The 12,616-nt window shown below is 37.8% G+C and overlaps 1 protein-coding gene across 7 annotated transcripts in view; it reads right to left on the bottom strand.

Annotated features, from left to right (window-relative positions):
* The window catches only part of TBC1D5 (TBC1 domain family member 5), a 550,248-nt gene that overhangs the window by 107,445 nt on the left and 430,187 nt on the right, over nt 1-12,616 (bottom strand). The gene's annotated exons all lie outside the window — the stretch shown is intronic.

Below are 12,616 nucleotides of genomic sequence, written 5' to 3'. Positions count from 1 at the left end.
ATGGTATTCATTGTGCAATTCATCAGTTATGCCAAGATTTTTGTTAAAATAATAAATTTCTATCTTCCTTAATATTAATCAGCTTGTATTAGGGACCTCCAGAGAAACAGAACCAGTAGGATATATATAGGTATATAAGAGATTTGTTATGTGAATTGGCTTGTATGATTGTAGATGCTGAGATAAGCTAAAGTCTGCCATCTGTAAGCTGGAGAACCAAGAAAGCCAGTGGTACATAATTCAGCCCAAGTTCCAAGGTCTGAGAACTGGGGCGTGGTGGGTGGGGGTGGAAAGAGGGAAGTGTAGGTGGGTGAGTTGGGGAGAGGCCGGGGAAAGACTGGGATGGTATGCTGGGAAGTCCTGGAATCTCAAGGTCCGAGAACCGGGAGCTCAGCTGTCCTAGGGCAGGAGAAGATGGATGTCCCAGCTCAGGAGTCTGCCCTTCCTCCACCTTTTAGTTCTATTTGTGCTCTCAAGGGACTGGATGATGCCCATCTACACTGCCACTGCAGAGACACTCAGGAATAATGTTTTACAGCCAGCTGGGTATTCCTTAGCCCAGTCAAGATGACATAAAATTAGCCGTCACACAGCTCTTCTTAAAATTTAGTTGGAGGATGTTACATTTCTATATTTTAAAAACCAGATTCAAACCTGACTTCATCTCTTCATTTAGGATATTAGTAACCAAGTTAGAAAATTCTGTTTCCACAACTTTTTAGTGTACCTTGAGAGTTTTAAGTAAGTGATATGCTTAATTTGTCTTTGGCAAGAGCATCACAAATGGATGAAACATTTCCAAATATTCAAATTTAAAATGTTCTAGTATGAATTTCTTTGAAAAAGCTCCCATTCTCTTTCATTATTAAAACGTCACCATTACCTTGAATCTTAATTTGAAGACACCAATTATATTTATTTTTTCAAAAATATTTGCATGGTAACATATTACAGACAGTTACTTGTCACAACAGAGGTAAGCCAATTTTTTTTTTTTGCTTTTTTTTTTTTCAAAAAGAAATTACATTTGGCAACTCTTTTAACTACATTAGCAGAGGATATATAGTGAACCCACAAGAGATGTCCATGGTCGCTGACATCTCTTTGGTCTTGTAAATATGTCATCATTTAAGATAACATAGCCCATAAATCGCCTTAATTGGGCATATGGAAATGGCAATGGGGTATGAGGTGGTGGAAGCAAAGAGAGAGGAGAGTAGGCCACTGTCAGTGCCTTTGTGTGGATAAGTCCCCTCTTCCTTTAGGAGACCTCATAGGTGATACATGACTGGCTGACACAGGCCTCTGAAGCCAACAATATTAACTTGTACATTAAAAAGTAAAGTTCACCAATGACCCAGCAATAGCACTGCTAGGAATTTATCCAAGGGATACAGGAGTACTGATGCATAGGGGCACTTGTACCCCAATGTTCATAGCAGCACTCTCAACAATAGCCAAATTATGGAAAGAGCCTAAATGTCCATCAACTGATGAATGGATAAAGAAATTGTGGTATATATACACAATGGAGTACTATGTGGCAATGAGAAAAAATGAAATATGGCCTTTTGTAGCAACGTGGATGGAACCGGAGAGTGTAATGCTAAGTGAAATAAGCCATACAGAGAAAGACAGATACCACATGGTTTCACTCTTATGTGGACCCTGAGAAACTTAACAGGAACCCATGGGGGAGGGGAAGAAAAAAAAAAAAAAGTTAGAGTGGGAGAGAGCCAAAGCATAAGAGACTTAAAAACTGAGAACAAACTGAGGGTTGATGGGGGGTGGGAGGGAGGGGAGGGTGGGTGATGGGTATTGAGGAGGGCACCTTTTGGGATGAGCACTGGGGTTGTATGGAAACCAATTTGTCAATAAATTTCATATATATAAAAAAAAAAAAAGTAAAGTTCAGTTTTTCATTTTCTTTTTTAATTTAAAACATTTTTAATATATTTTTTAAATATTTATTTAGAGAGAGAGGGAGCACAGGCAGGGGAGGGGCAGAGAGAGGAGAGAGAAAGAAACCCAAGCAGGCTCTGCACTGTCAGCACACAGCCCGACGTGGGGCTTGAACCCATGACTGCAAGATCAGGACCTGAGTTGAAATCAAGAGTCAGACGCTTAACTGACTGAGCCACCCAGGCACCCGCCCCCCCCAGGTTTTTGTTTGTTTGTTTGTTTTTGAAAATTGAATATAGCTGGAAGTTACAGCTTTCAGTTTGCGTCCTAACTTTTTCTCTCAATCTAGCGTCTGTTTCTTAAAGTGTTGTCCATGGCTGACCAGTTTCGCCACAGTTACAAATGCAGATTTCTGGATCCTATTGCAGAGCCATCTACACTAGAATGTCTGGGAGTCTGTATTTGTAACAAGATCTGGCAGGTGCTTCTTTGGCCCACCACGGTTTAAGATCCACTGCATTAGATTGCAAGCTATGTGCTGAGGGGACCAGGTCTCCCTAATTCATTCTATCCCCAGGACTTGGCACAGGAAGCAATAAGCACTTGCTAAACTGAACTGCAATCAAGAGCGTAATTTCTCCTCTGGCAGGAGTGCTCGAGGGTTTGGTTGGGGGTTATTAGTCACCATACGTTCATTTACTCTTTCATCCATTCATTCATCATTCATCCACCTGTTATTGTAGGTACTTGGGTAACAGAACATAAAACAGACTAAACACACTTCTGTCATGGCGTTGATAGATTAGCAGGGAAGACAGAAAATCAAAAATAACGTAACATATAAATAAATTATCTACTATGACAGAAGATGATAATTGCTACGGAAAAGAAAAGTAGGGCAGGGCAAGGGGAACAGGAGTGTTGTAGTGGGAAGTGGGGACAGGGCAGTCACAGGGTGATTAGGGTAGGTCCCGCTGAAAAGACTGGACCTTTGCAAAGACTTAAAGGAGGTGAGAGAATCAACCAAGAGCATATTCCTTTCAGTTGTCACAAATCCTGTTCATCCCTCTTTACATGACTCCAGCAAGATTTCTGAGACATTTTAGATGCTATTGGTACCCGGCAAGAGCTCAGTGAATTTTGGCTAAATGAATAAAAATACATTTTGGAGGAAAGAAACAATGTGAAGAAATCAAACTATGAAGTTCCTCTTTGAAACCAGGAAAAGCAACCAAGTAAATAAAGATCATATGAAGATCTCTGGAAGATGTCATTAACAGCAGATGAGGACCCTACTCACACATCAAATGCTACCGTGAAACCCCCTCCACAGAGCCAAACTGGCGCCCCCTGGAAGAGCTGCGGGCCAGCCTTGCACGCGTGATGGGAGCTCCAGGCTCATCCGAGTGCAACTGCCACTTCCGTACCTCCGTGAACCTACCTTCCATTTCCCAGTATGGTCATCACACAAATGATGAATATACTTAAAAATCCTCGGTGAAAAAATCTTTTGTGATTTTGTGTGGTTTTTGTTTTTGGAACAGATATAACTTCTTGTCTAAAGTATTTAAATAACACAAAGTTAATTGATTATGGTTACACAATTTACTACTTGAGTGTATTCACTTTTATTCCTATAAAATCAATACATTTAATATTTTGAAATAGCAATAATATGTTTACAGAGCTAATATGCTTAAGGAGCAAATACAATATTTATTGTGGCCATATTTACTTATATTAAAGAGAATTCTTTTTTGTTGTTGTTTTGTCAGTTTTAAGTTTAAAAACTTTTTGTCATACTCTGTGATCCAGAACTTCGAGTTTCTTCAAATTGTAACAGTAAGACAACACAGACACAACTCAAAGTAGTGTCTTTACTTTTTGAATAAGCTACTTCATATACAATAAGAAGAGTAAGTGATTAGATTCTCACAACACAGAGCTGCAAATGACTTTTAGAGATTATAGGCTAATTAAAGCCTCATCAGTCACCTATCCCTTTTTAAAAAAACAACTAATGAACCTGAATCTAAGGCAGCAAAAGGTTAAATGATTTCTCTCGGGGTAAAACGGCAAGCCAGCAGTGAAGGGGGGCAGATACCTCATTCCTTGACCTCAGGGACATATCACAAACATATCACTGTAACGTGTTGTAATACTTTAATGCTTTTACATTTGGGCCCTCACAGTGCCTTTCTAAACATACACGTACAGGATTAATAGTTGTTAAAACTTAAGTAATCTATTTAAAATAAATATTCCCCCCCCCCAAAAAAAAAAAAACCTAGACTTGCCTTCCTTGTGAGATATCAAATAAAAATCAGGGGAATGGTTTGTAGATTTTGTTTCTTTATTGTTAATCAGAACAGAATTAACCATGGATTCAAGTCTCTTCTTTAGTTATCTGAGGAAAAGTAAATCACCACCACAATTCATTGTTTCAGAGGAGAAACCTTCTCCTCTAAAACACAGAATCTTTGCCACAAAGCTTCACAGCTCTCTTCAGCCACCCAAAATAAAAATCACTAAGTTTCCCAAGAATGACTTTAAAGACTGAAACAAAGACTTGCCTATTCTGAGTAAATATTGTTCCTACAGGTGATTATTTATATGTATCCCAAAATCATTGGGATACAATTCTTTTCACAAGGACTTTTCACTTAAATACATAACATTTACTTATGCTGAATAATAATGCAGAAGTTGGAATACTATACAAATTAATGCCAAATAAAAGTCACATCTGATGGACTTTTAGAAATGTGTCTGCTAATATAGTATTGCATCCCTGAGTCACTGAGTGACTGTGGATGTAGAACTGCCAGGCCCAGCCTGGGAACTTCCTCCAGCAATTCTCAGGAGCTTTGCTTATGCTGCTTTCTTAAGATGGAGTAACATCTCCCGAGAAAATTCTTCAAGGCCCAGTTAGAATGCCTCTTCCAAATGGAAGCCTCTCTGACTCTACAAATCCAAATTAGCTGTTTTTCATGCAATACTCTCACTCATGTTACCTTTCATAACCATTAGTCATTCACATCTATAAGGGACTATGTCTTAATCCTGTGGACCAAGTCTCATCCTTTGCCCACAGTAATTAAAAAAAAAGTATCCGTTGAATTGCATCTTGCTAAAATAGATCCAGAAGGTCTACTGAGATTACATGACCCAGCCTCTTCCTTCTACAGTTCAAGAAAAGGAGTTGCCCTATAAATACAGCAGGCTGTGATGTAAGTGGAACCTGGATTCTTTGCCTCCCTCATGTGGCTGCCACCGCATTAGTGCTGTTAGAGATCTAATCCCTGACCTAGTAGAGCTCTCATTTTGGTAGGTGAGAAAGACTCGTCAGATTCCCTCCTCACTATACAGTGGAGCATAATACTGATGCAATACTGAAAGCAAAACTGACAGAGATTGGTAGTTTACAAAAGGAAGCCAAGATAGTTTTTTAAAAGATAAAAGTAATAAATGTTCAGGGTCCTGGCCAGTCTTCCTAAATCGAACAATGACCTACTGGTCAGATCCATGTGACAGTCCCGAGATCTCAATAAGTGAATGTGCTTTACCAACTGAGGAACTCATTCAAGGAGAGTTCTTAGAACTTCTGGCTGAGAGTAAGAGTAGTTTATAATGAGAGGATATCGTAAACATGAGGAAGAATCACCACAAACCCAGCAATCTTTAGGGAGTGGCAAAATGTGACCTTAAAAGTGATTTTACTATGTATCAGTGTGTAAAATTGCACAAGAAGAACAAAGCAATGCAAGCCTTCCCTAGCTCGTCCATTGTCTCAGGCATGCTCCCCCTGCTCCTGGCTCTAGAGCTACTGGTCTTCTTTCAGTTCCATAAACAGTCTTAGCTCTTTTTCACTCTGGAGTGTGTGTTTGCTGTTCCCCTGTCTGGAGGCTCTTCCCCGTATTCTATGTCTGGCTCATTCCTTCTCCTCCATTAGTTCTCACCTGAAATGGTTTCTCCTCAGAGAGGGCCTTTTGACGAACCTACATAAATTAGATCTTCACTCAGCCCAGATGGTTCCTTCTCTTATTTTTTAAATGATACCCTATTTGTATCCTTTATAACACATGCCAAGTTGAGTACTTTCTTGTTCACTTGTGTATTATGATTATGATAAAGGCCGCATGTTGTATCTATATCTAAATATCTGTATCTATCTCTATCTCCCCAGGATCTAAACAATGCCTGTTGAATTCTAGATAGCACACAATAGACTGATTTGTTGCATCAATTAATGAATTCAAAATATTTTTATAAAACAAATTCAGAATTATCTGAGGCCCCTAGGCAACCCTTAACAAGTTTTGAGAAACCCAGTTCTACATTATGAAATGTCTGAATACAATAAATAACACATTCCAAATACTGGTTTAATAAAGATTTTCAGATTACTTCTTTACAGAGTTTTGATAGCCACCAACTTACTTCAGAAGTAAAATTTAAGGTTCTTTTCAATGCTAGTCTGTGTCAAAAAAGTGTTTCTGATTAAATGTGAAAATATACCAGATTAATCACTAATTCCTAAATATTAATGATAATAAACATCCAATTGGTTGTAATCTAATGATAAAAAAAGAATGACATGTAGTTACACGCTCAGATACAAAGAAAAAAAAAACATGGTGGGGGCACTAACAGAGTAAACACAAAAACAAATGATTCTCAAAGAATGGCAGTTTTCAGAGAAATGCTCCAGCTTTTCAGGGGAAAAAAAGGATAAAGAAAACAGAAGTGGCATTCTTTCTGAAGCAGAAAATCAGATTAAAAACTAATACTGGAGGGGAGCCTGGGTGGCTCAGTCGGTTAAGCATCCGACTTCAGCTCAGGTCATGATCTCATTGTTCGTGAATTCAAGCCCCGCTTTGGGCTCTGTGCTGACAGCTCAGAGCCTGGAGCCTGCTTCGGATTCTGTGTCTCCCTCTCTCTCTGCCCCTTCCCTGCTTGTACTCTGTCTCTCTCTCTCTCTCTCTCTCTCAAAAATAAATAAACATTAAAAAAAATTTAAAAAAAAACCCCTAATACTGGAAAATCTGAACAGAACATCTGATGGGAACATCACAAAAAGTAAATAGATACTGTGCATTCTCTGAAAGCGTCAGTATATGTGGTTTTTAGGTTCTTTATTGCTCAGAGGAAAAAAAAATGACAATGCCATTACTGCAATGCACATTTTCCAACATTGTCACTTGACTGGTAGTGAGGCCTGGATCCATTCACCATTTTTCTTTAAAATTTTTTTTTAAACGTTTATTTATTTTTGAGACAGAGAGAGACAGAGCATGAACGGGGGAGGGTCAGAGAGAGGGAGACACAGAATCTGAAACAGGCTCCAGGCTCTGAGCTGTCAGCACAGAGCCTGACGCGGGGCTCGAACTCACAGACCGCGAGATCATGACCTGAGCCGAAGTCGGCCGCTTAACCGACTGAGCCACCCAGGCGCCCCCATTCACCATTTTTCAATTCTGATAGATGACACTGTACCAAAGTCATCTGGTATTTTTAAAAAGTTGCATCTACAGTGGGGATTTTTGGAATTAAAAGAGTAAAAACCTATTAGCTGCATAAAATCTGAAATCTGAATAGCCTTTTTATAATTTGAAAAGGCAAAATTTAATGTAACTCCAAATAAAAGCCAAAACAGAATTGGCCAAGCATAACAACATTGTACACTATATTTTTATAGTATGTTTCTGTGTACAAAAGAATGACTATGAAATTAAATTGTCTTCTTTCTAGCAATCTTCTTCCATAAACAACAACAGTCACTGCTAAAAGGGTTGCTTGCAAACTTACCAGAAATATTTTTGGGGGAATATTCTAGTCTTCAAAACAAACAGTAGCTGTCAAATTCTTACTGCATAATCTAAAATGTTAATCCATGTACTGTATTTCATTTGTAATAAGTCTTTGTGATAAGGTTAACACTTCAGCACACAACACAAATAAGAGAGCACCGAAAAATGAAAATTACTTTGCTTATGTTTCCGTATTAGAATTTTATTTGCTAAAGGGTAAAAACAGATTTGCAAAATTCACAGTTAACTTAAAACAATAGTTTTAAACCTTTTATTCCTAGCCCTTACTGCCTTCAGGAAGGAAAGAACATCTGGTTATTTAAGGAACACAATATGTTCACATTTTCTATGACTTTTGTTTCTAATTGGGTTTTTAAATTTTTTTTTGAATTTGAACAACTAGTTAGAACAATGTTTTTTAATCACTTCATATTTTTCAGACTGTCCTCCTTCTATCCCTCTACTCCATTTAGTGGATTGTTTTTGGAAATCTGCTCAGTGGTTCTAATATGATAAAGACAAGAAAACAGGAACTAGGATCATGGTCAAAAGAGCCAAGTATAGGAACCGTATTTATGGTGAACAGAGTATAGGATGCTATAAACAACTATTTGACATCTAGTCTCTATATAGTATACATTTAAGAAAATTTCAAATAGTGCTAGGTCCACTTATTTACATGGCAGTTTCATTTATTACAGATGCAAATTAAATGTCTATTACAAATTAAATAATATTTATGACAAATATTAGTAAATAGGATTCTACTATTTTTAAAACTGTAGCTCTTGTGTGGAAAGGTGGTTGGAAGACCTGGGTTCAATTGTTGGCTCTGCCACTGACAAGCTGTATTAAATGACTGTCTTAACTTCACCTTGGTCCTCAGTTTGTTCATCAACCAAAAGAGGAGCTGGATTAGATCTCTAGGTTCTTTGCAGGTCTGAAATTACGACAGTCTAAGTAAGGTTACTGACTAGATTCTTTGTTACGTCTTTTTTGTTCCATAACATATGAAGGTGGTAATAGGTTTTCAAACAATTCTGACACACAGCAAATCCAGGAACTAGATGCCTTTTACGTTCAGGTTGTAGGGTTCATTAACCATCTTGATAAAAATGGCAGCTGACAAATATACAGTTGGTGATGGCTTCCATGGAATGTGGATATGGGTTCTGGAAATATGCTAGTTGAGTGAGATTCACCTAGATTAGAGTCAGTATGGTACACAGGAAGAGGCTTAGCAAATGAGTCAGAGTTCAATTCTACCATTGTCTCTTTTTTTTAAATTTTATTTATTAATCTTGAGAGAGAGAGAGAGAGAGAGAGAGAGAGAGAGAGAGAACGAGCAAGCACGTACATGAGAGCGAGGAAGGGCAGAGAAAGAGAGAGAATCCCGAGCAGGCTTTGCACTGTCAGCGCAGAGCCCAACCTGACTCAGGGGTCACAAACTGTGAGATCATGAACTAAGCCTAAATCAAGAGTTGGACACTTAACTGACTGAACTACCCAGGTGTCCCTACCATTATTTTGTTAATACCAAACACTGCAGGACACAAAGCTAAATGCTAATAAATGAGTCCGATCATAAGAAGGAATAATGGATGCAATAAATAAGCAAATAGCTAAAATACAAGGTGCTTACAGGGACACAAAGGGGAAAACATATCCTATCCCAGCCTGAGAATAGCTTCCTGGAGGAGGCAGAAGGTATGCTGGGAATCTCAGGAGGGGATGGATACATACAAGGGTCATGGAGCCATTCTAGCTAGCTTGAAAGCTTACAAGTTTTCAGCCTGGGGAAAGCCACATACCCTTAATCTGTCTGCACTGAAAAAGAATGAAGAAAGATAACCTGCTTTGCCTACCTCATAGCTTGTTGTAAGGACCAAATTAATAAGCACATTGAAGTGCTTGGGAACCGTGAAGAGTATGATCCTATTATTACAGTTTACAGCCCTATTATTTCAGTCTGTTCAAATGAGAAATCTTTTCACAGTAAAGCCTACATCTGATATAAAACAATTAAAGCTCAGTGTCTCATCCTCTAGTTTCAAAGTCTATTCTCAGTTGAGCAATCTCCACTGGGATTTAGGGAGAGCACTGGGACAAAGTGCTTTTCTGAAGCTGGCAATGAACTTGGGGGGCTCAGAGTTCCTTGTTTATTTTTATTTTATTGAGTCTGTCAGCAACACTCAACACTACTGTCACAAGGAGCTGGGCTATGGGAAAATGTACTTTCATGCCTCAAATCTCATCCTTCTACTAGTTTGCTTCACAGAGACTCGTGTGGTTATATATTTACTCTGATCTACTTGAACTGGGAATGATTCTAGTATTTCTAAGTGTTTCATTGTTAATAATAAATAGAAAAAATTTAAGCACTCTGATGTCTGGAGTTTTAGAGGATATGGGCAGGGTACTAGCATCATCTTTCCCTCTTTTTCTTCCCCCTCAGTGTAAATGGCCTCCTATATTACTTTATAATTGACATTACTACACTGAAAAGTCTGTCCACTTGTGGATATCTGTGCTATATATAAACTTGCTGTGTTGCATTCTTTTTTTTTTTTTTTATTTGAACCTCTGTAGCACTGGATTGGATCTTTAAAATATTTTTTTTAAGTTTATTTATTTTGAAAGAGGGGCAGTGAGAGAGGGAGGGAGAGAGAATCCCAAGCAGGCTCCATACTGTCAGTGCAGAGCCCAACGTGGGGCTCGAACTCATGAACTATGAGATTATGACCAGAGCCGAAATCAAGAGTTGCATGCTTAACTGACTGAGCCACCCAGGTGTCCCCTGGATTGGACCTTATTAGATCACTGTAAGTCAGTGCTTTGTGGCCATAGGAGCTCTGGCTGAGTGGATCATTAGAGATAATTTAATTCAATCCCTATCGGGAAGACCAAGACAGCAAGCACGAATTTCCCCAAATCACAGGGATAGCTGTTAGCAGAGTCAAGATTTGACCCCGTATCCTGATTCCTAATTCAGTCTCCTTGCTCTGTAACTAAAATTATCACCTTGCTGGGTTAGCCATGTGAAAGCCCCTTAATACTATACAGGCTTCTTTATCTTTCCTATAGATATCATCATTCTACAAACTTGCTCTCAACAGCCTTTTAAACATGACTCCTTCCTCCTGACCAATTTCTTCTGTCTCAGAAATACCAATTTAAGGTCCTACATTTTTGGCCATTATCTTGATAATGTTTTTACTTAGTAAGACTCTGAATGTACAAGTGGGGAATGGAATACTTACGGTTTTGTTTTTTTTTTTTTTTTTAAGATACTTATGCTATTATTTTTTTCTCTTAATCCTTAGAGAGAATATATTTTAAAGCTTATAGAATTGGCTTCATTATACTCGTATATTATGTATAATACCTTTGAGATAAAAAGTACTCTATTAAAATCACAGATTCCATTAATAACACTGATTGATTTATTGTATAGAATTCTGGAACAAGAAGAGTGGATGATTCATAGCAAGATCAACCATATTTAACTAGGGAAAAATTACTAAGATCAATAGGTTTAGATAACATATTCACTTCTCCCTTCAGTAAAACCAAATAAATCATATAAGTAGAGAATTCAAAGAGTTATTTTGGCAGTGTTTTCCCCACTCTGTATGTTTCTAAGAATTCCTAATGCTGAACTGATAGAGCTTACCTTAAGTTTATAGACCAAAACTCATATACCTCATTGACCAGCAACCTCATTCTTTACTCATTTTATAGATATTTCATAATTATGGGTATTTATATAGAAAAATACGTAAAAATATGGAAATTCTGATTTTATAGTCAGACTCTTGAGCCTTACCAGAAAAAGAAAAAAAAATATATATATATATATGCTATCTTAAGTATCAGAGAAATGATGGATTATATTTCTGACACTTAATGAAATTTTGCATAGGAGAAATGATATAAAATTGCATATTTTTATAGAAAAATATATATAGACACAAGAAAATAAAATCTTTTAAATCTATCAAAGGATAAATAGAGGTCATACTCAAATGTTGAAGTCAACAGCCCAGGAGAAAGCAGAAATCCTTTAGAATTAAAATTTACGTTAAACTTGGAGACCCAAGTCGATCAGACAGAGCTTTGGCAATGGATCCACAGACAGACTGACTCAAAGACAGTTCGACAACTGCCAACATGACTGTTGGGAATTCTGCCAAAGAGCCAAAGGCTGGGATTACCACCCAATGCCTGGCATTCTCATACTCGTGTTTGAAGCTCTCTCTCTGATACTTCATCCAATATTTTTGTTTGGCTCAAAAGCATCAAGGATTCACAGATTTTTTTAGATCATTAAATGTTCTTATTTTCAAGAAATATAACATTAGTTGTAAAAGAGCACACTTTTTCTCTGAAGTGTAAAGAAAATTTTGGTGGCTTGCTTTAAGTTCAAATAGAGAAATCAGCATTAAAGTCTGTTTAAGCCTTTATTTTATTAGGTTACTCTTCACCCAAAAAATAAAAAATACATATTCATAATATGGAATGATTTCATTGTATCATAAACTCTTACAGAAATAGTGCTTTTGATAGCTCTAATGAACACATGGCCCCTGAGGCTCTATCTCAGTCCCTGTGAGGAGTACCCATGATAATGAAGTGTGGCTATAAGGAGAAGTAGTTGCTCAACTATTCTTTGAGTTGTGAGGAAGGAGGAGGGCAGAACAACCTTCTGAGGGACAAGAGATAGGTGTTCCAGTTTCTCAGGGCAACGTCCACTTAATTTACCTGCTAAGTTGCTAGCCAGTGAGATATGTGAGTTTTGCCTACAACTCTAGGCACATTCTTTCATTAGGCAGTTCCTCTGTCATTAGAAAAATTCCCCATTAGCAATTCTTGGAGCTGTACTGAGAAACCAATTTTTCACCCAA

The sequence above is a fragment of the Lynx canadensis genome, chromosome C2, assembly GCF_007474595.2.
Source record: "Lynx canadensis isolate LIC74 chromosome C2, mLynCan4.pri.v2, whole genome shotgun sequence".
Classification (NCBI taxonomy): Eukaryota; Metazoa; Chordata; class Mammalia; order Carnivora; family Felidae; genus Lynx; species Lynx canadensis.
The sequence above is the reverse complement of the archived record's forward strand: the minus strand, read 5'-3'. Positions and strand labels throughout refer to the sequence as shown.